This window comes from Diorhabda carinulata, chromosome 1 (assembly GCF_026250575.1).
Source record: "Diorhabda carinulata isolate Delta chromosome 1, icDioCari1.1, whole genome shotgun sequence".
NCBI lineage: Eukaryota > Metazoa > Arthropoda > Insecta > Coleoptera > Chrysomelidae > Diorhabda > Diorhabda carinulata.
This window is the reverse complement of record NC_079460.1, coordinates 3,445,163-3,468,662: the sequence shown is the minus strand read 5'-3', so window position 1 is coordinate 3,468,662 and position 23,500 is coordinate 3,445,163. Positions and strand designations below refer to the sequence as shown.

Sequence of the window (23,500 nt, the reverse complement as noted above, 5' to 3'; positions counted from 1 at the left end):
CCAAATCTATCGATTTTGCCGCGATGGCAAAATCAAAACCAGAAGATCTTTCTTTATTGAAGGAACGTTGAATCATTTTTTGAGAAGATTTGTAACAAATTTCAACATGACGGCTTAAGGATTGGTTGTTTATATTTTCTTAGATATACTGACACCTTTGAAAGATTTATCATCTACTATAATGAAGGTTAGTACGAACAAATAATAAGAAGGCAAATAAATTGATAAGATAAGAAATAAAATATACTGGAAACAATATTTAAAAACGAAATGCAAGACCAAAAGAGAAAAGAGTAGTACAAATGAAGGAACTAAAGGCAAGAGGAATTGATGGAAATGGAAAAAACTCGAACATAAGTATCTTTTCATAATACACCATTATCTATAATTACGAGTTTGGAAATCGTTGTTTTTCATTTTCTTCTATAGATCGTAGAATCAAAATCACAATTACACTGTCTCACGCTCATTTCGATAACCAAGTTATCTTCAATATCTGAAGACGATTACTTCACAATTGTTGGTGTAGTGGTAGTGTGAACAGTCTGTTTAGTATGAGTACCACCAACGGTTCCAGGAATTCCAATTTAATCAGACATACTCGATTATAGCTAGAAGCAATAATTTGGAATTTGATAATTATCATGTTATTTTCTATGTTATTTTGATATATATAATCTTTTATTCATTTATCTTTGTTTTGGTACTATACTCAGTTTTCTGCTTTGTTTATCCTGCTGTATTTATTTTTTTACAAATGTTAATTTTATTGAGAAAGAAATCTGCACCACTGCGATATGACAAAAATAATAAATAATGATGCATTAACTTGTCTCCAGCCGCGTTTTGTTTCATTTTTAACTCTTAACATTAATCTTCATGGTCTTGGTTTTGTCGCCCTGTTATCTCTATGAAATATTTTGACTCCTTTTATGTTTATTGACTTGGATCATTAATTTTTTTTCGGATACGTCATCGTATAAGGTTTATTGGAACTCTAAGTGATTGGATGGGATATTTTTGTAATGCGAAAGGTGTTGTTTTTTATGGAAATGTGAGACAAGAACACGTGACTAGAAAACGCTATTTGCGTGGGCTGTTTTATATTTCCATCATTTGGATAAGTCCGGGATAAAAACATTTCTCTCATGTACATGCTAGTTAAATAACGTAATTCACAACTTTGAAAAACTAATAAGAAAATTAGAAAATTATTTCAAAAACATAACAGTTAAAATAAATGAAGTAATTCCTATTGATATTTTCCAAAAATTTAAAGGAAAATATCGAGAAAGAACTGAATCACTTTTTAATAAATGCAAAGAAAAAATATCAAGAAAATTGAAAACTCAATATTAGAATAACAATCTATTGCTACAAATACACGTGAAATAAAATAAAAATGGCTCGAAAATTTAACTGATACTGTCATACCAGAGAAGTTTAATCTTTAGGTCCCAACTTTGCATAAAATATTTACAAAGAATTACCTGTGACAAATATCTTCATGTAACAGAACAATATTAAACCTCATAATAAAATTAAAACCAAAAAATTTATAATCAAAACAGGGACCTCAAAACTGTTATCATGAGATCAGAAGATCATAATAATAAAATGATGAAATTATCAAACGATAAGAGATTCTTATCAAAAACAAAATAAATAATGATCTAATTCGATCATGGGAACAACAACTTTTTATTTCGCCATCAGATGCAAAAAAATTGAAACTTCACAATGCCTTAACCACTAAAATTAATGGTTTATCCCATATTCAAGACAAGGATAAGCAGATTCAGACAATCAATTGAAAAACAAATCAGAAAAAAAAACATCAAAACATAAAATATTTTTGCTTACCATATGTACAAGGACTTTCCCAACAAATATCGAATTATTTCAATAAATATAATATTAGTATAAGTCATAAAGGACATAATACATTATCCAAATATTTCACGATATTAAAATCTTAAAACACCAAAAAACAAAACAAGTAATTTTATATATCGAGTGCTTTGTACTAATTGTGACGCTGTCTATATAGGGCAGACATCTCAGTATTTAGAAAATAGACTAAGAGGTCATCAATACGATAAAAAAATAGAACTGCATTTAACGAACCATGAAATATCAAAAAAACATAAATTCATTTATAAAGATTCAAAAATTCTTGAAACGGAATCTAATACGGGAAAAATGGTTTGATAAGAACGAAAAAGCTATAAATGATAAAAAAGGCCTAAATAATTTAAGTAAAATTTATAACTTTATTTTGTAAATTCTAATAAATCTACAAATAATTTAATTGATAACTGCTATATATTTAAGATATAGGGACCAAGGAAGAATGAAATGTTCTTATTAGAACAAAGTTCTAGTTTTAATTTTATTCTTATTTTGATGTTCATGATGTAGGCCATCTATTGATCAATATAAATAAGCAAATTGTCAGTGTCAATATCATATTTTAATAAAGACTTGAAGAAAAGTCGAAACGTCAGTTTTTTACTACCTTTTAAAAATTATTAAAAAAACTAATTTTGAAACAGAAGAGACCTAAAATCAAGAAGATTTAGAAACATAAACATATCAAAATGTCTAAGAAATAAAAGAAATATAAATAGATTGCTCTCAATAATCTGATTACTGTTCTCGTTGGATATTAAGATTATATATGACAATCTATGTAAGTTTATTCTCTCTTAAATACTAATTCTATTGTATACAAAAACTATAATCAATTATATTTATGATCAATATAAAAATAAGGGTAAGTAGTTTGATACGTTAATAAAACTTCAAATGTCTAAGGGACATATGGAACTACTTAAGTAAGACATTGAGGACAATACGAATACAATAGCGAGTAGAATTAAGCAATTGAAATTGTGGTGTTCATAGTTACAAATAAAGATGCTTTAAAAAACAAATAGCATGTGGTATAATGGTCAAAGGACTTCCTGAATTAATTGTCGTAATGTAAAAATTTCCATTTCGTTGAATTGTAAAATGTGAGATCTTAATTAACTTATTTACTGGAGAATACTGAACATTTGTTTTCGATTTATAAAAGCTCCAAAAGTAAGATTCACGCATGTATAATTTTTCTTTTGCCGATTAAACTGCCTTTGCATACTAGCGTTTATAATTGGGTACAGAATAAGAGACCCAGAGGGCAGACTAAATTTGTTTTCGTTAAAAGAATCAAAAATGTTGCCCTGCTCATATAATTCTTTTAGATACGACGTGCCGCTTCAACCGAAAGAAGAAAAAAATACCCTGAGTTTTCGTTGAAGTGGATCCTATTTTCTTTCATAATATGAATCGATGTCGACTGGAAATGAAATCTGTGTGAGAGAGAGGTAAAAATTTTGGGAGCGAGCATATAACAAACAAAATATTAGTATCAAAAATATTACGACACACAGCATGAGAACGTGTAGAAATTTAGAAGCAATGAAAAATCAACAAAAGCGGATATAAACATTGATAGATGAATGGTTGACAGGTCAAAATCGTTGATTCTGAGAAAGCGAAATAACATTTTATAGGTAGTGTAGGATCCTCAGCTACAATGATAAGCATGTGCCATATACCTCTACTTTGCATTTTTTTTTTTGTAAAATATTCAGGTTTTTTGATATATGTCCTTATGCGCTCCATACTACGTACTACTTCTTTGAGGTACTAAGCGTTTTAGGGCAGAACTTTCAAAGAGTAGATTCTGTGCTGTTTCCATGGCTTGCTCGCAGAATATCCAGTTGTCGTCCTCCACCATGCCCAACGTCTTTCAGTTTCATAACGTTTCTGATCATCACGAAAAGTTCTGCAAGCTTCTTAGCTGATATAGTTATGAATCATTTGGATTACCATAGTCCTGGAGTCTCTCCAATGAGATTCCATTTGATTATTTAGCCATCCATTTAGTTCATTATTGATGTAGCATCTCATGATGAGGCCACAGTAGAGCACTGATCCTGGGTAAGGAGTAGTTGCCCCCGTTTGGGCAAGGCTGCCTGCTTCCTCATTGCCTGGTATACGCTGGTAGATTAGTAGCCCCATTAGGGTTACTTTGTTTTTGTTAGCTAGTACTTTTAGTGTTTGTTTACACTCCCATACTAGTTTGGACGTACAATTAATAGATTTTCATCAAAATACTCCTAGTAACATGGCGAGTTATTTTTCTAGTGGTATCTACAGCTTACATTTTGGCCCATAAACGTTGAATTTAGCTCTTCGAAAGGGATATCTACGTCCATCACAGGTGACCTGTCAAATTTCCTGGCTCTGCCTAGATTAGCCTGTTGGCAAAACTAAAAGCCTCTTTCGCACTATAAGGCGAAGATGAGGGAGGTTTAATAACATCTCTGAGGCTGAAGTGGAGCAGGTTGACTTTGCTCCTGTAATACCCGGAGAGATGAGCATTTGAATATTGTTCAGTTTTTTCTGAGCTATTGTTTTTTCAGTTTTCGTTCACCAAACAAGCGCTGAGTATGTGATCATGGAATTTATGACTGTTTGGTATACCTAGTATACCATCTTAGGATTTAGTCCCGATGTTATGCATAAAAGCTTGCGACAAGCTCATATGATGCAAGTAAGTGTTTTATATAGGATCACCTCCAATTATTATACTTCATTGGGAAGTATCAGATAAGTTCCAATAAGGAGACATGTAAAGGGGACTAGTGTTGTTTTATTGGGATCATCCTTGTAGCTTATAAACGTGAATCCAGCGATCCTAAGTCTAGTGAGAATTTTTACCACTAGCAATGCCCTTTACTGTAGTAACAGTCTTTTCGTTTATTTCTGCCGTTACTATACGATATTAGGTTTGTTCCAACCTCTTAGTTTGTAACGGATTGGAGGCGTTTAAATGATATTTTCTGCGCAATCTCCGGCTATGTACGATTTTTATAACAGTACTTGCTATCAACCAAGTATCGAAAAGACCGTCCCTGAAACGGTTCACAAATGATAGGTTAGAATACAATCTCTATTGCGCAGAATCGTGACTACACCAAGGACGGTTTTCTGATGGATTGGAACTAACCTATTGTAGTATCATCTCGGTCCATTTTAGAACAGTGATGATCACTTCCTGCTCTTTGATGGATTGAATTATAGGTGGCGATGAATATTTTTGTAAATTCTCATTACGATTATTGTTACTTTGGAAATTTTATACTTTTTTTATTTTACAGTAATATTTGGATGAGAATATTGATATTTACGCCCAATATATTTAACTGATTGAAAAAGGAATACAGATTAAACGTATTTTCAAAGTAGGATTGTGTTACTGCAAAAAAGACGAAATATTTTGTAACGAGCTATACATTTTTGTTTCGTTTGTACTAAAAACTGTCCAAGTCGCAGTAAATACGTATAGAAATAATACAATTTATATTATATATAAAACCGGAGTTGAAAATTTCCGGTATACGTAAAACGTGTTTGTCCATATTATGTTCTGGATTTTTGCCAGGCAGTTAAAACTCCATGCAACGCATTTTGTGTAGAATCACCAGAAAACCACTATGCGGACGTATGTTATCGTTCGGAAACGTTTTTAATTGTTTTCTGTTCATTAATTCCACTGTTCGTGAATTTTGTCCAAATGTTGAGAAGCTCAATTAAGGTGATAGAATTAATTCAGTTTAAACTCATTTGTCGATATCGTTATAAAAATAAAATTACTGATGGGAAAATTAATATCACTATTATACGAGGGTTTTCAAAATATCTTGAATATCTATGAAGCTAGAATACATGAAGTATCATGAAGATATATACAAATATTAAATAGAAATAAATTTTTCCAACTTCAAGTATCGATATCTCGAAAATGAAGCGAGATATCGAAAAATTTTATTCCTCATATTCGACTTATTTTGGGTCGATTTACAAAATGGCATAGTCAAATCCAGGTGCCACGGAAATCGTACTCGTGCCAAAAAAAATTTTTTTCAGTTTTTGAACCATATGTTTCAATAAGGTATCATATATGATACTAGTCAAGCTACTAAGCAGAAACGTAATTTTTTTTATGAAAAAATGCATTATGGTTGCGAAAAATGAGGAAACCCAATGGCAAAATCAGAAAATTTAGTTAATTAGTAGAAATAATTTGTCTTGATATAAAAAAGACAAAATAAATTTCAATAAACAATTGAATAACAATTTAGTTATCAAAAACGTATTAATTTTAATATGATACCTTCACAAAATGCATTTTCTAAAACATAAAATCAGTTATAACGCATTCCAAAAAACAGTAAATTATTTGTACCGTAACAAAAAACAACTTACATTTTTAGAACGAGACGCCATTTAATTTAACTGATGAGATTTGAACTATTGAACATTTTTGTTGATAAATGTTGTTATAACTTTACTTGGACGTAAAACAGTGTGACCAACACATTCACAATGAAATTCCCTTGCCCTGAGAAAAGGAACCAGGTCCAAAGGTTCACCGCCGATTTTTAAAAAAATTATTCAACAGATGGATCATATATGATACCATACCCGTTAAGGGTTTTAAGAGATCTCATTTACAATTTTTTTATTCATTGTGCTGATTTTTGTCGGTAGTTTTGATAATTGGAATATCTGGTGCCTTGCGACGAGATGAGTTGGCGAAAATTGTCATTGAAGATATTCAAGAAGAGAATGTTGTATTAATAGTAACCGTTCCTGATATCAAGATGGATAAAAAACGTGTTTTCACTGTTACTCATATTGATTTCATAAAAAATTATCGTAGACATGCAGCTCTTCGACCAAAACATATTGTTAATAATCGTCGTATATTCTTGAGACACGTAAACGGAAAGTGCACCGCACAAATTGTTGGAGAGCCAAGAATCTCAGATTACCAAGTCCTGAAACATACACGGGTCACTGTTTTCGGAGAAGTACTGCCACGCTGCTTGCCAATATTGGGGCTGATATGTCAATTCTTAAACGTCACGGTGGATGGAAGTCCACGACAGTAGCGGAAGGATATATTGAAGAATCTATCAAAAATAAGAAGTAAATTTCTGACGATATAGAATCTGGTTTGAATGTAGGCATTAACCATTATTCAGAAACACTAGATGTAGTTGCCGCAAGTTTTGGAGTAAATATTAGTGATAGTACAAACTGTACAATTCATATTAATATTCATCCTAAATAAGTAAATATTTATTGGTATTCAATAAAAAATAATCTGTGTCTTTGTAGTATTTTAGAAGTGTCAAATTTGTAAGTGACGTTTGGTTTTGCGGACGTTGCTATGGATAACGGCCGCTAAATTAAATTTCGCGGACTGTTTATTGCTTGAAATTTAGAAAAAATCGGAAAATACCCTTTCGTTTATAAAATCGAATTTTTTATACACAAATCTCAATCAAATATAGATAATAGCTTAAATATTTCAAATTTTCATCTCTCTTTCCGTTTCCAAATCTCAAATAACCAATTCAAAGTATACGTTTTTAATTAGCCTTAGTTATTGATGATTTTTGTTATCGTCAAGTTCTCGTTAACTTCATGGAGTGTGTAAACATATTGGTTATAACAAAATACCGTGGGGGCGTTGGAACTGTCCAAATATTTCATTAAATCATGCCACGTTCAGTATTTTTTCCAATTTTTCAGTATTGAATTTATAAACTGAATAATGAGTACGGGAACAAAATAAAATGGCCGACCACTAATTCCAGTCGATCCAACTTTAATAAATAATAGTTCGGTAGCGAATAGACAGAATCATTTAATTCGTCCCCTGATTGCGAACACAAATTTGTGACGAAGCTTTTGGGATCAGATTTATGAAATAACTTCATTTGGATATTTGCATATTTACTCGATTGCTACCGGCTGCGATAATACCACATTAAAAGTTCACAATTGTCGTTCTTTTTGTTTGTTTCGTTTGTTCACTGTACATGATACCGTGTTATTGGTTCAAAACCGTTGTTAACATGTGTAAATTAATTCGCAATAACTTATACATATTAATTTAGCACGTTTCTGGCTTATTCACCGTTCTCAATAGGGTACAACCAACAAATTTGATGATTCCTTATTTAATATAAATATAATATTTAATGTATAATAATCATTGTACATGTCGCAACAGACAATAAGATAAAATTATAAAAATAGTTAGAAATAATTTTTAATGAAAATTTTTTGCTCTAGTAGAAATCCAATGAAATCAACTGATTGAAGACAACCAATCAGTAAAAAACAGATCTCATGGGGTGTTCAATATTATTTCGATGTTGAAGTTCGAAATATTGAATATTTCGAAATGTCGCTATTTGATTGTAATACTTACGAGAATACTAATGAAATTATAGAATCAAACATACCAAAAAAATCATTTAAAGTAAAAAATTTGTATGAAAAGCATTTATGGACTTTTGTAATAATAGAAACCAATTAGGTGAAAATCGGACGGTGGAAGATTTGACGTTGATTTTAAGGATTCGGCTGTAAAATGAGATGGAAAGATGGTACAAAGCTTAAAGAAACTACGGTCAAAAAAATTTCATAAAGAAATGAAAGTTATTATTGACCAAACAAAGTTAGACAGCATTAAGTTTCGTAGAAATAACGATAAATTTATGGAATGAAAATACCCCTAAAGGGCTGCAACGGAAATTTTATCACATAGTCTCTGTAGAATTAGTTTGCGAAATGGGGAATCTGCTGCTCGCCTGACTGACTTTTTTGTAACCAATCGAGTTAAATCAATACTTACTAAGATGGTTCAAGAATTTGTACTAAAAGCTACGTCAGTAACGTTTGTCCTGTCAGATTATTTAAGAAATTAATGGCATAAAGGGCACAATTAATAAAATCAACAAACTGTTCCTAATTCATAAATCATCAGTGAAAATCCTAAAATGATTCCTATATAATCACACCAATAGAAAATAACACGTCTTGGATTTAACTTTTCTAATTGTTCTTTTGTTAATTGTTTTTGCTCTGTATGTTTCCTATAATTAGCAAAAAGAACTTTCTGAAATTTGTTGGTAGGAAACAAACACTAACACCTCCAATCTCACCACATATTTTCTTTGTTGCCACCGTTGCTTCAAAGTTTCGTTTCGCATAATGTCTTAATTACACACGAGTTTCATATTCATCATATCCACCGCACTCCATAATATTTATAATAAAATATAATGCGTCGCAATAAACAATGAGAATATGATTAAAAGAAAGTGAAGCTAAGGGTCCTCTTCATAAAATTAGAGATTAATATCAACAAGTTACGAGATGTTCAAATTAATGCGTAAGAATTTATATATATGAAAACCGACATCACTTATAAAACACCCTCTGTAATTTTAGTATAATCCTATGCATGAGTATCGTTGTTTTGGAACTAAAAATGTTCAAGATTAAGTCGTAAATTAGAGCAAACGACGAACGTTGGCAGTCTTCTAAGTACAAATCATACTTCTTGACGTGACTACTTACACAAATGACACTCCCTTTCGTGTTAAATTTTATTCTAAAACAAAACCAAATTCCTTTTTCTCTCTCTGTCGTCTATACATTCTCTTCTTTTTTCCAAAATAAATCTCTACAACGTTGTCAGTAGCTATGTAGTCTATGTAAGACGGCGTCAAGTGAAACGGGATGTCTCCAAAGAGACCGCAAGAAGGAGTCCGGGCGCCAGCTTATGAATATGCAGACGTTGGAAGCATTGTCTTTTACGTGTTCCCAGAGGAAGAGCTTCCTCGCGTTTCGCTTGAATTAGTGTTACTAACCGCAACTAGATACAACCTCTAAAGAAAAAGGAATATCCAATCTAAATTCCGGAGCTCCCTGAGAAATTTTGTTGATTACAAGGATTGTCTTTCAAGTTCCCTACTTGAACATGTAGAAGGAAATCAAAGATAAGTGTCATTTACGACACTGAAATATTGGATATGAACATATGAAAACGAACAATAAGCTGTAAAATTATCATGTCGTATTGAAGTTAGAGTGGATCTAATCACTCAAAGTTACTCGAACCAAATCTGTTGTGTACTTGGTAGCGCCACAAAAGTTAACAGAAAATATCAGTTTTTGTCATTGACGTCTAAAAGTGTTTCAATACTTTTTTTACCAAATTATTTTCACGAAGTCACCGCTGTTATCTGGCAGTTGATTCTTGTAAAATGTCACGCAAATGTGGTTAACTCTCCCGACTTATTTTGTTATATTTGTGGTGAATATATACCTTATAGCCAAAAAGGCTATTACATCTTCAATTAAGAAATGCTATCGTGCATACCTCAATCTGGATATTCACAAACAGAATGAATATTGGGTGTCATATATCTGCTGTATCTCATGTCACAGACATTTGACTAGTGGGTTCAATGGACAATATTCAGCAATACCTTTCGGTAAGCCAGTGATACGACGTGAATCTACCAATCACATAAGCGACTAATATTTTCACGAAATCGAAGCATACGTTAAAATACGCGGAGGTTTCTTCTGCAACAAAATAATCACTCAATAGGAAGAATTAGCCTTCTCCAGTTTATGATGTTGAAGGAAGTTCAAACGATTCTGAAAACGAAGAAATTGAAACGGAATTCACACTTCTTGTCAGTCTTCAAGCAACGCATTTGCTTTACCAATTGGACTCAATGGTCTAATAAGAGATGTGGATTTTCCCAAAGAAGTTCAAGACTGAAACAATGGAATCTGCTTCAGACGGAAGTTAAAGTTATATTGTATCGTAAACGTCATGATTCATATGTTGATTTGTTTTCTAAAGAGAACGACTTAGTGTACTATAATGATATTTAGAGCTTGATGTTAAAATTGTGTCATAAACATGGGTCAGATGAAGACTCTCCATTGATTCTTTAAAGTCAAGTCTAAAGGCTGTATTGCTCTATAACGGGAATGAATTTCCATCCTTTAGCTTACGGTGTTCATTTTAAAGAAACATACAACATTATGAAACTAGTGTTAAAAAAGATAGAATACAGCAAGCACCAATTGTTGCTTTGGCTTGGAAAAGCCGAGTGAAAAATGAACATTATGTGAGACGTATATGGTCACCAAGAACTGTTAAAGTTCCTTGGGAAACCCGAAAAGATAATATTACAACCTCTGCACATCAAACTAGGCCTAATGAAAAATTTTGTAAAAGCCATGGAAAAATATTTATATTTTCCCAGAAGTTTCCGTCTTCGAGTGACGTTTGAATAAAGGAAGGTGTATTTGATGAAGCCAAAGTGAAGAAGTTGATTCAGCATTCATTACTACCTCAAATGAAAAGAAAGAGAAGCTTGGATGGCGTTTGTCGGAGTTTCTGAAAACTTTTTGGGTAACTACAGATGTCTTCAATATTCTGACAAAAAAATGCTCAACGCATATTATAAATTGAGATGTGATATGTTGTCAAAAATATATTATTTACATTCTGAATTGTTTTTTCCGGACAACATGAGAGCTCAAAGTGATGAGAATGGAGCTTTCATCAAGTTATCGCCACAATTGAAAAACGCTACCAAGGAAAACGGTAATCAGCAATGCAGACTACTGTTGATCTTAAATTAGAAAAACTCCAAATTCCAAATATATAGATGTGGATTGGTCTGAGAAAACATGTTTCTTAGTGCTGATAATGAAACTGGAGTTTCTTAAATATTTATTATTTTTCAATAAATTTATTTCTCAAAAAAATGAAAAGCGACCCAATTTTTTTGTTTTCACCTTTCTTATTTTTTCTATAAGAATAATTTCACCATGAGGAAATTTTTTTTGCTTATTGTAATTGAAAGAATTGGCATGGGTAATTTATTTACGCTGTTTGTTCATATTCAATTAGTGATAAGCAAGATTAGTATTTTTGCTTTTTTGCAAGCTGGTCTTGTTTTATTTTGCCCCATTACTACATTAATTTAGCAAAGCTTTCAAAACAAAATAACCCACAAAGAAGTACGACTCAAGAGGGAAACTATCCAGAACATGTGAAGACGGTTATTTAGAACTAAAAATTCAATAAGGTTGTCAATAGTTGTCAATAATACAATAAAAGAAGCATATCAGGTCATTAATTTATTCAATTCAAGTAAATGTGATAAATAAATTAAAATTCCTATTTACTTCTTTCTTAATCTGAACACTAATTACATTGGCTTTTTTCCTCTTCCCCTTTTTTTCTCCCCAATTTAGGCATTCTTTATTTGTGAGTTTTCATTAACTGGTACGCGGATTATCCGTTTCCGATTCTAATATCACTTAACCTAAATTTATATCGAACGAAACCGAGTTGACTTTGTGCCAAGATATTCTCTGAAGGGCCATATTTTCATTTAAATTTTGTAAGACAGGACCGGTGGACAGAATCCGTTATTTATTCGGCTGTTAACAATAATGTTCAGACATTTATTTCATACTTATACAAGAGAGGTCATAAAATCACTATTTTAAATAAAACGAATATAAACTGTATTAATTTACTAATATGGGATCAACTTTAACACATTACATTTAGATTTCCAAATAATTTTTTGATCTTTGCGACTATTTTTTAGTTGATATTTTCAGTACGTCGTAATTTTTTTAGTTTCTGCTTTCAACAAATTCTTATGTCGATTTTTATTGCCCTTCTCTTATATCGTCCCTGTTTTCATTAAAAATAATTCATTGAGAAGAAGTTAAAGGGAAAACAGCAGCGATATTTATGGAGATAATATCGAAGCTTTCACGTTAAACAATGATGTAACCGGATTGCAAAAGGGCGAAAAGGTGCTGATTACAATTTGAATGCAAATGTTTCCGACGACGAAATTAAAATAAAAGATAAATGTTGTCTTGTTCTGCTTTTAATTGATATAAATTAACAAAGGGAGTTCTATTAACGTTTTTATTGTGATACAATACACCCAGATATTTTCTTCGAGGTAGTAAATATTTTAAACCGGTGAAACTTAATTAAATTGTTGAAAACTTGATTATAAAAACATATGAAGATAATTTTTATATTTTGATTTTCTGTAATTTTGTAATTTTTTGGTTCATAATCCTTATTTATCCATTGCTTTGCATACTTACAGCATCCGTTACTTAATTATTTTCATTACTCTCTGTTTTCAATACGTAATTTCAACTAAGCCTTCTCTTTTCACTTTATTTTTGAATTGTGGCCATTTTACCTGTTCCAATTCTGATTTCTACTATTTATTTGATCTGATCCAAAGATTACTGGTGGTTCATCAAGTTATTTGACTTTCTCAATAAAATTTGGAGCGTTTTAAAAGGAAAAATTTACGTCTACCACCACGATTCTGATCAAAAAAGAAGATGATGAGTGGTGGTGACTTGGTACTTCGTATCCAATGTGAGTTTTTGATTGGTATAAGCATCAGTTTTTTAGATGCAAATGAAATTTTGCTTGTGGACTACCTCCAGCCTGGTAAAATAATGAACGCAGAGTATTACTTGATAGAAAAATCATAATTTTTAATAGAAAAAATTTTTATACAGTGTGTCCTGGGACTTGATATAAAAAATTATTGGAGAGTGAGTAGATGATGTGAAAATAATGCTGTGATATGAGAACACTTTCTCAAACGACCCCTCGTTGCTGACCTATGGGCATTTAAAGTTGCGAAATCAGAACTAATATTTAAATATGTTTTCTAAATCATACATTCGAACATTATAAATGTTTAATGTATGATTATGTATGAACATGTATTGTATTTGATGAATATATACTTTTCAAACTACTACCTAAAGGACATGGGCTCATGCCTAATGGTTAACAATCCGTGACTTTTACAGGGACGAACTGTATAATCTAAAGATTTCAAAAATTAATTTTTGAATCGATTTTTTAACAAAAAGTTACTTTTTGCTCAACTCGATAGAATTTATGGTTTAGGAGATATGTAGATTTTTAGATCGTTCACCATAAAGAAACATTCTGAAGAAAATGATCATAAATTGTGATTATTTATTTAAAATACTTACAGTACATATTAAAGCATAATCACACACCTAATTCAACTGCCCACTGTCGAATATCGTGTTACTTACAAGAGGAAAAAATTGAAATGTAGAAAAATTCAGTTGGTTAGCCTTCAACTTATCAAATAAAAATAAATTTAACAAATTTTTGAAATGGGCACTTCTACACTCTTGCTGAGTATTAGCCACGGGATTAATTTACCCTCACAAGTCTTATTTAAAATGTATTGTGTTAAGTTTTTGTACACCCCCGGTTTTATTTATGGAATTTTATTATATTCAATTCTTAATTAACTAGATTCAGAATCTAGAAAAAAATGAGATGTTTAATATAGTCTTTCCAATATCAATTGCAGAAGACAGTTATGCAAAGAAAAGGCCTAACAAACAAAGAATTGCTTACCGTTATTGAAGGTTTAAATTTAGAGAAAATTTATTATATTGACAAGCTGTGCAATGATCAGGGTCATACTCCCTTACTATTGCATATTTAACCCTATAGAGTTAATATGGGCAAACGTAAAATCAGAATTACGAAAATGTAATCTGTCTCCAGAACTGAGTAAAGAGGTTGTGGAACTCGCAAAAAAAGTTCTAGCAGCAGACCGTCAAGAGCTTTGGTAAAACTGTGTTGAACATATTAGCAAAGAAGAAAATGACTGCTATCATTATTTATAAACATCTTTTGGAATTGAAATGTTTTTTTTCTTTTGTTTTATATGCAAAGAACTTATTTTCTTTCATGGTTTTTGCTTTGAAATTTCGTTTTCCATAAAAAAAACGAATGACATACAAAAAGGGCTCAGTTCACGTCTGATACCCTGTTTAAACAAAACTCCCCCACAGGCAAGTACACTCTACTCGTCTATTTACGTTTTTTAATTTAATATTCAGTTGTAGCAGCTTAACGAGGTATAATAATGATTTTTTTGTAAGTTCCAAGTAGGACTACAATTAAGTGAATCTCTCTAAATATCAGTGTATAATGGCGTCCGATTTCTAATGATTCGATTGCCTTTTAACGAATACTTTCTCGCATAAAATATAAATATTTTCAAAATTATGTAAAAAAATAGTATTTCTTTAATTTTAATATGGTTCACTCTATTTATCTGCGGGTTATGATGTCTATGATAGATCTGTCATGGATGTCACAAATGTCACTGTCACAAGTGTCAATTTTCATTGATAAAATAATAGAGTTTAATTAATGTAGGTCAAGAAATATTGCTTATTTAAGAAACAGTTGAAGAAATAAACATTAAATGTCGTAAACCATATTAAAACTAAAGAAATATTATTTCTTTAAAAGTATTTATAAAAATAATAAATTTATAAATTGAGGCATCTACGCCTATGTTAGATCAAACAAAATTGTCGGCAAGGGTTTATATAATCTGCATTCGATATAGGAAACTGAAAATAAACCGAAAAATACCTCTCTTCAAAACATAACCTAATAATATTTATCTTAACATTTTGTTTCGTCAAAATTAATGATAATTTTGAGTATAACGTCCTATTAAAATTTTTGGAACTATAAGATAAATTTGTCGCTATATTGTTTATAATTGTTATCAAATACTTATATTTCACCGTTAATACGGAAATGATTATAATTATCTTAATACTCCTCTCACATCCGCCTGTAGTGAAGTTATATAACAATATACATTAGATAAAAGCTTACATTAATTTGTTGGACAAAATTATCATTTTAATGAAACCAGACGAAACGAGTAGATTTGAAAAATTTAAGGATCAACCCGCTGTGTCCTCAATTGCCTAATAAAGAAGTTCCACTGTTTTGTGGCAAGGGTCTAACCCACTCCAAAATATTTTAATAAAATCAAATAAATTTTTTTCTGACAATATTTTCTTAAGCATACCTCGACTTGAAAGGTCTAGCACTTATCTTTATTTTGAACAAAGACAATTTTCCTATTAAACAAACCATAGATCGTACGACAACAAGTTCTAACTACCGCTAGATCAACGATTGGATAAATAGCTTTGTACAAGGTGTCTCAAAATAAAGTCCACCTATGTATTGCTTATTGCGTAAACGCAGCTATTCTAAGGGTCGCGGGAGGTATATCAATCGGTAGTCTGCCTTTTGGAAATTTAGTTGTTATGGAGCGGGCCGTGCATTGTACATGCATGAGCTTTACTCTGCAATATTCGCAATGTTATGCGACAGAAGCTCAAATGATTGGAAAATGGGTCGAGAAATTCGGTAAAACCGAATCAAAATTGAATAAACCAAAATCCGGGTGACCAAAGTCTTCAAGAAACAGTCGAATACGTAGATTGTATTACTAGATCTGTTCGTGATGAGCCTAATTTGTCTATTTGTCTATTCGGAAGCGTACTTGATGCTGGTCAGAGACTTCATTTCATAAACGAGATGATTTAAAGCTTCCCAAGGTTTATCAAAATCTTGTTTTAATATGATCCACATTTTCACGTTAACAAACCAAATTGCCGCTAATGGAGTCCAACCAATCCAAAACACAAATATCAGGATTCCCTTTATTCGCTGCGTATGGGCTGCGATGTCGGCGAGAGGAATTATATACTTTTTTGAAGATGAAAGAAGACGCCGAAGTTACAGTGAATTAAGAGCATTATGTACAAATGTTAAACGATTTCTTTGTGCCTGAGCTGCAAAACTTTGATGGTTATAACCAAAAAACATGATTGCAGCAGAGCGAACCAGCTTTACTTACATCCAATTGATCTCTGCAACGAGTTCGTGAAATTTTTTGTGGCAAATTGATCTCTAGGAGATGTACTGCATACTGCTTATACCACCACTACACCAACACTAACAATTATACTGTCCGACGCGCGTTTCGATAACCAACCAACTGAAGCCTAACCTAACCTAAACAATGTACAATAATGTACAATAAAGAAATGGAGAATTTAAAATTTGCGGAATCCGTAATTTGTGAAATTCCATACACATATTAATTCACATTTGCGATTGGTTAGGTTAGGTTGAGTTAGGTTAGGAAATAAAATAACAGAATATCAATTTGTGACACAGGTTTCTTAAAGATAAAAAATGTAATACTTTCTCTTTATGTGTATAGAATGTAAAATATTTTTTACTGAAATACAATCTGCATAATGTTCCGTCACGAGTTGTCTAATCTTCATGACAACCACGATCACGAGTTGACACATTGTAACAGAAATTTGAATTTTATGGCGGGTATTAAAACCAAGAGTTGGCGCACGCCCAACATAATAACTTGCAGACTGCTTTTAGACGTTAATTGAATTTAATGTACAGGTTTGTTGTTTATAATTTTTATTTATGATTCATTAGTCTTCACCTCAAGTGAATAAGTTCATATGATACTACACTTTCCGGTTTTGTAACCACTTTCCGCATCAATTCTTCTTTTTTGAGCTGTTCTTCGTCTTCTAACAAAACTATCAGAATTGCAGCTAATGGTGAAGGATTTTATACTTCGAAAATGTAAGTTTAAGACTTCATTACGTATAAATGTTAAAAATAAAGACTTGGAAATCATTTGCTGTCATTTTTTTGTGAACTGTGATTAAGAACAGATATAACTTTGTCGTGATGGTTTCTAATGAGTTGATTCGGGCGTGAAAACAATCCATAACATGGCTATACCTTTAGCTGAAGACATAGCTTCTGATTCAAAAGCTAGAAAAGTAAATACTCAATAACTCCTAAAAAATACGAGTATGTGAGTAACTTAAAATTCAGTAACTTTAATTTTTTTGGCTGCTAATTCTATCATGTTTATAGAGACGAAACAAAAAATCGAACCAAACTATAGCTACATCTATAACATTGAGATTGAAAGTCTAAGTTTCTTGGCCATCCTAGTTTTGTGGATCTTATAATTTTGCTGATTTGGTTCTTCAGTTTTTCTTCTTCTTTGTGTGCTTTATTATACTCTAAGTATTCTTTTTGTTTCATGCGATTTAAGGTGCATCATTTTCATTAACTTGTTTTACTCTTAGGTTCGTTACTTCTGTAATTTTTATGAAAGTCCTGAACTTTTTCACTTGTTGATGAGTTCATGAGGTTCCCGTGATGTTTATTACGCTTCGGATAGATGATATCCCTCTTTTAGCCCCATATTTCTATTGAATTTATCTAACGTTTTCTGTTATATTTCAATTTTTAGTGTTTTTGAGTGATATTTTCATGACCTGTATCAGTTTTTTCATTTGTTCATTTTATTGTAAGACGTGGAAAGCTGTTAATTTTTGTTCCATAAAGTGTGTAAGACGTTAAGTTTAAATGGAATTGGATTGTTTGAAAATTATATTTATTTGAATAATTCATAACATGGAAAGATTAAATAAATTCCACTGAGAAGTTATCGCCTTGAGAGTTTAGTTAAAGTGGAGTTTACACAATCGCCTAACTTCTCGCCAATAGATTCTCCACTACACGTTCCATTGACCATTAAATACAATTACCGACTAGTTTCGCTCCTTCGGGACGTATGTACACATTTTAAGGAATTCACTGCCGCCCAAACTACCTTACAATTTTGGTGAATCATCGACAACGTGTTTATCTCACAACAAATATTGATGGTACATGGTGAAGAAAATCAACTTTCTCATTTCAAATTTGATTATTGGGAAAAGTAATACAGATGTACATGTCAACATATCGATGGCTACGTAAACTTTAACTTGACGGTAAATATACTGATCGATGTGATCTGTTGATAATGAAAAAAGTGCCATAAAATCTCTTTCAACTGGACATCCTTCCATCCTTTATCAAGTTCCAGGCGTTAAAATATAGAGCTTATCACCCCTCATTATTTTTAAGCTAATGAACCTTCAAAAAAATACTTCTCTTAAATTTATCAGATGAAATTGAAAGCATTGTAGAAATTGAAAAACGTTTTATTATCATAAAAGAACTAAAAAAAAGCAAATGCAATGTCGATAGTATCTAAATAAGACAGCAACTTGTCTATGCGTTTTCCAAATCAGAGATGTATCTCCATTCTGCAATAGCTGCATTCACAATCTCTTGTCAATACAAGTTGACGATTTAGCCTAAAATCTAGTCATATCATTCCACACAATAGGATTCATATCGGGTGTCAATTCTGGTCAGTCTAACTTTGTGACCTTTCAATTGCCCAATATTTTTCACACTACTATAGTGTGATTAGGCCGTACATTATCACTCAAAAAACAAAGTACACTCATATATTTTGGAGATGGTATGTAAATGATTCTGTTCTTCGATTCTTCTTTATACTCGTTCAGAATACGTCTACGCATTGCAGTACTGGGAACAACCCGGTTTTAAGTCCTTTGATATCCCACACTTCAGTACTGGAAAGGCCATAAATTGATTTCATCGAGCTGATTGATCTTCTTTGAATCTGCGAGTCCAATAAAATTCACTTCAAATATAGAAATACTGAAGGATGCAAGCGCTTCCTTTTGAGACTACCTAAACGACTGATATGAATTGTACTGTTCGGCCGTGGTAGTTATTTCTTGCTCTGACATCCCAAAAACCATACATGCGTGTTGCCGTCCATGAGCCTTATTTTCTCACACTTTTCAGAACGTCAGGCTACAGCCTTTGTACTATGGATCTATTGGTGAAATTTTGTAATAAACACATTTTAATATTTTAAGGTTAGGTTAACACATACGATGTTCGGAGCATGAAGTTGTGGTTCGAACTGCTGTTTAAGCGAACAACAATGAACGAAATGGTAAAATGACTTTTGCATTGCTCTAGTACTCAAACACTTGGTCATTAAACAACGCGCCCAATTGAGATCATCACATTTTTGGTGCTTTTCGTGACCTTTGCGTTTTTTGGCCCTGTCTTTCCTATCCGATGGAATCTCTTCTGGATGTCGGATCATAGTAAGAAACTATAGTTACCTCACCCGTTGCAATTTATCGGATTACACTTTCTTGGTCCTCGTGGCAAAGCTATAAAAGCTAACATTGCTTCTGAACCTCGCTGTACTCATTTTTGTCATATTCAAATACTCATGTGGGATCCTTAGAACACTTGTTTTGGAAATATCAGTCTGAGCTGCATTTTTTATTTTTATAGTACCGGTCACTTAGAACTGTTCCTTCCACTAGTTTAATGTTTGCTGGAGTATGACCTCTCGCACGTGGGTCATCATCTAATGATTCTCCTCCGCAGCGAAAGCAATTCACATCAAATGAACTCCATCCTTTTTTTTATTTGTGTTGATGTTAATCCTTCTTTAGTCGAAATTTTCATAACAGGTCGAAACTCAATTTGAGATATTTTCTAAAACAAATTGAAGGAGTGGTCGTTGGCACTATACTATAATAAACTGGTTGAAAATTTATGTAAAGCTTGTTGAGACTTGTCACTGACCAATCTATTTACTATATAAGAACTAATGGACCGCACTACGTATATTGAACGACTGGTTTTTCAACTTTACTATTTCAAACTTTTCGAAAATATACTGAAACTTAGAACTTTAAAATTCCGAAAAGATCATAGTTTTGTATTTCCAATTGAGAATGATTTGATAAAGTTAGAGAAGGCTAAATCGTATTCATTATTATGTTTTTAACGAAGTAATTATGTAAATACAGAACAAATTGATTCCGTATTTCATTCTTCAGTAGAATTCAATTATTGAAATAATTGCTAAAATCTGGTTGTATTCACTTCCAACTAGTTTTCAGAAATTGTGTTTCAAGTTGTTGTAAGTCAACTTCGTCAGAGGTTGATATTGAATCAAAAATAGTGTCGAATCGAAGTATTTCTATTTCCAACCGTCATTTGAGCAAAAATATGAGCCACTTAGGATTAACTACATTCCATACAAAAAAAAATCATTAAATTTATTAAGCGACCCCGTACAATATTCTTCTGTGTCTTTATTAACATCATATCCGTGAAATCAAAGGCACATGCTACAAATTATTGAACATTATCAAAATCCTCTCAAAAGACCACTAGAAATCCAATATTATCTTCGCCTTCAAATCAGATATCGATCTTTGAACAGCATAATAAAGCTCTAGGTTTCTATCTAGATATTTTTTGATCTAACCTCGATAGAGCAGCTTCTCATTTCTTATGTTGCTTCTATATTATCTAGCCGCCTCACCCCACTCACCATCTATTCATGTCATCAATTATTTATACCATACATCCACAATTCAAGTAATAAGAACTGTCCAATTTATTCTATCACAGGTTCTCTATGGTAAAGACCTGTCACATTCTCTCTATTCCACCATTGACTATCGATCTTCAACCAACCTTGCGAGGTATGACAAACACTCAGCATCTAAACATATAATCAAAAATGCCTTCGAAGAACTGGTTCCAATTTTATATACGGTAGCATCTAAGAATAAAACAGTAGTAGGCTGCAAAGTCACAACTCCATAAGCTACAATAAAATCATCCCTAATCTCACCAGCCTGTACCGTTCACACAGGCGAACTATTTAGTATAGTCCAAGCCATCAATTTGATGATCCTTCGTTAGAACCTCGTTGCATTTGCTTCAATTCCATCGATTCAAAATAGAATTGCATCATGCTACTATCATTTAGTTACCTTCAAACATTGACATCGTAGTTAACAGACTAGTCCACCGACAGAAGAGAGAGATTCGTTGGATAGAATTTGGTAGGATAAGGAGGACTAGGTTGATATAAATCGAAATTGCGTTCATAATAATGGTAAATATTTATAGGTTACTTTAAGAATTTAGATAAACAAAACTGCTGCTGGAAAATTGGTTAGACACTGCGTTTTGATTCATCACTTATTGATTCGTTTTTTGTATCTGGAAGAATATTTATTCAAAAGATACCATCAATTGACACAACTTAAAAAATTAGGACGATTCGAGCATTATTCGTAACTTTGTGGTGACTAAAAAGGAGGGTATTTGGTTGTGAAACCGGTTCACCAGGTTGCAGGGAAACCGCAAAAGCCTGCAACACCGACGATGGACGAAGAGTGTGTAGGAGATAGGGTTTTATCTAATGGAGATGGAAGAATTATTAAGGAATTTGAGGTAGATTTTAGTGAGGGCATCGTACGCTAACAGTCGAAGACGCAAATAAGAGAGTTTCCTCTTAGGGTTTGAGCCGAGGGGCCGTATATTGTTGGCCTAGGGGATGAGAAGGGTTTCTTTAGCAGCGGAATTATGTGATTCGATGGTACGAATCACATAGCGGTCTTGGAGGTCATTTAGGCGGTTTGGAATGGGAGTTATGTCTGTATTGACATAAACGATGGCGCTAGGGATGAATCTACACTTGTATTAGCAGTAACTGAGAATGAACTGCTCGCAGGCCAGGAGTTTTTCTAAAAGATATTCGGGTAAAGTGCTAAAAACGTTTGCTCTATATTCGATAATGGGGAGGCTGTACGTTTTATACGTGTGAACTCCGAAATTTCCTCCGAACGCTTTGATAAAATGGTCTCGTTTAGAATGGCAGACCAACAGGCAAAAAATGATTTAATATACATACATACATACATACATACATACATAGTGGTTTGTGGAATTGCTCATACATTTTAATTGGCTATAATGTTAACACAGCTTATTTGATTTTCAAAATTTTTTCATATGAAGCCTTACAATAAATTATATAATCATATTTTGTTAATGTATATGTAATCGAATATTTATTTCAACCGCAATTGTGCAAGTGGTTATAGTAGCCTAGCACGTTGAAAAAAATAATTCGTTCATTCAGTAGGCGATAAAGAACGGGGATTGCTAAGAAGTATCAATAAATGAAAATCCTGCTATTTACGTGCCCAATTTTCCATTTTCCGGAATGTTTAGGGATTAGTATTTACCAGTTTACATCTACCCTAGAAATGGCAACAATATTTTATTTAATTTCAAAGAATAATAAGATACTTAATCTACTAAATTATATTTATAGGTTTTTAGAGTTATTTCAATGAAAATCATCTAACGAGAAGTCTGAAAATATATAAGGAAATATTCCACGTTTTCGATATCAGTTTACTATTTGTTTTTTAATTCATTATATTTTATTTTGGTGGTGTTGAATGTATTGTATTCTAATTTGAAATCGGGTAAGTATCAAAGAAAATATTAGAAATGCGATATTTCTTGATTAATTACTTCTTTTTATTCAGTCAATATTTCTTAGATCACCAAGACTCTGAAGATATGAATTTATGAACCACAATCATTTCCAACTAAAACTTATTGATGTCTCGTCTTCCAAACCCTCGCTTTCCCTTATTTATTCAGGACACAATCTTCTTATAGATTACAACAAATATAGATAGAGGATTCTTTCAGATTATTTTCTATTTATTTCTTGTAATAATGAGGAATTCCCTTATGGGACGGCTATAACATCATTTCTTTAGGATTATAAGTAAATTCCTCTCCATCATTTTCAATATAATAAAAAAATTTTAAAATAGTGATTTGAATACAACATTAAAGTTTGTC

General features: G+C 32.1%; 1 protein-coding gene across 1 annotated transcript in view; it reads left to right on the top strand.

Annotated features, from left to right (window-relative positions):
* Positions 1-23,500, top strand: part of LOC130896746 (uncharacterized) — a 469,987-nt gene that overhangs the window by 240,815 nt on the left and 205,672 nt on the right. The gene's annotated exons all lie outside the window — the stretch shown is intronic.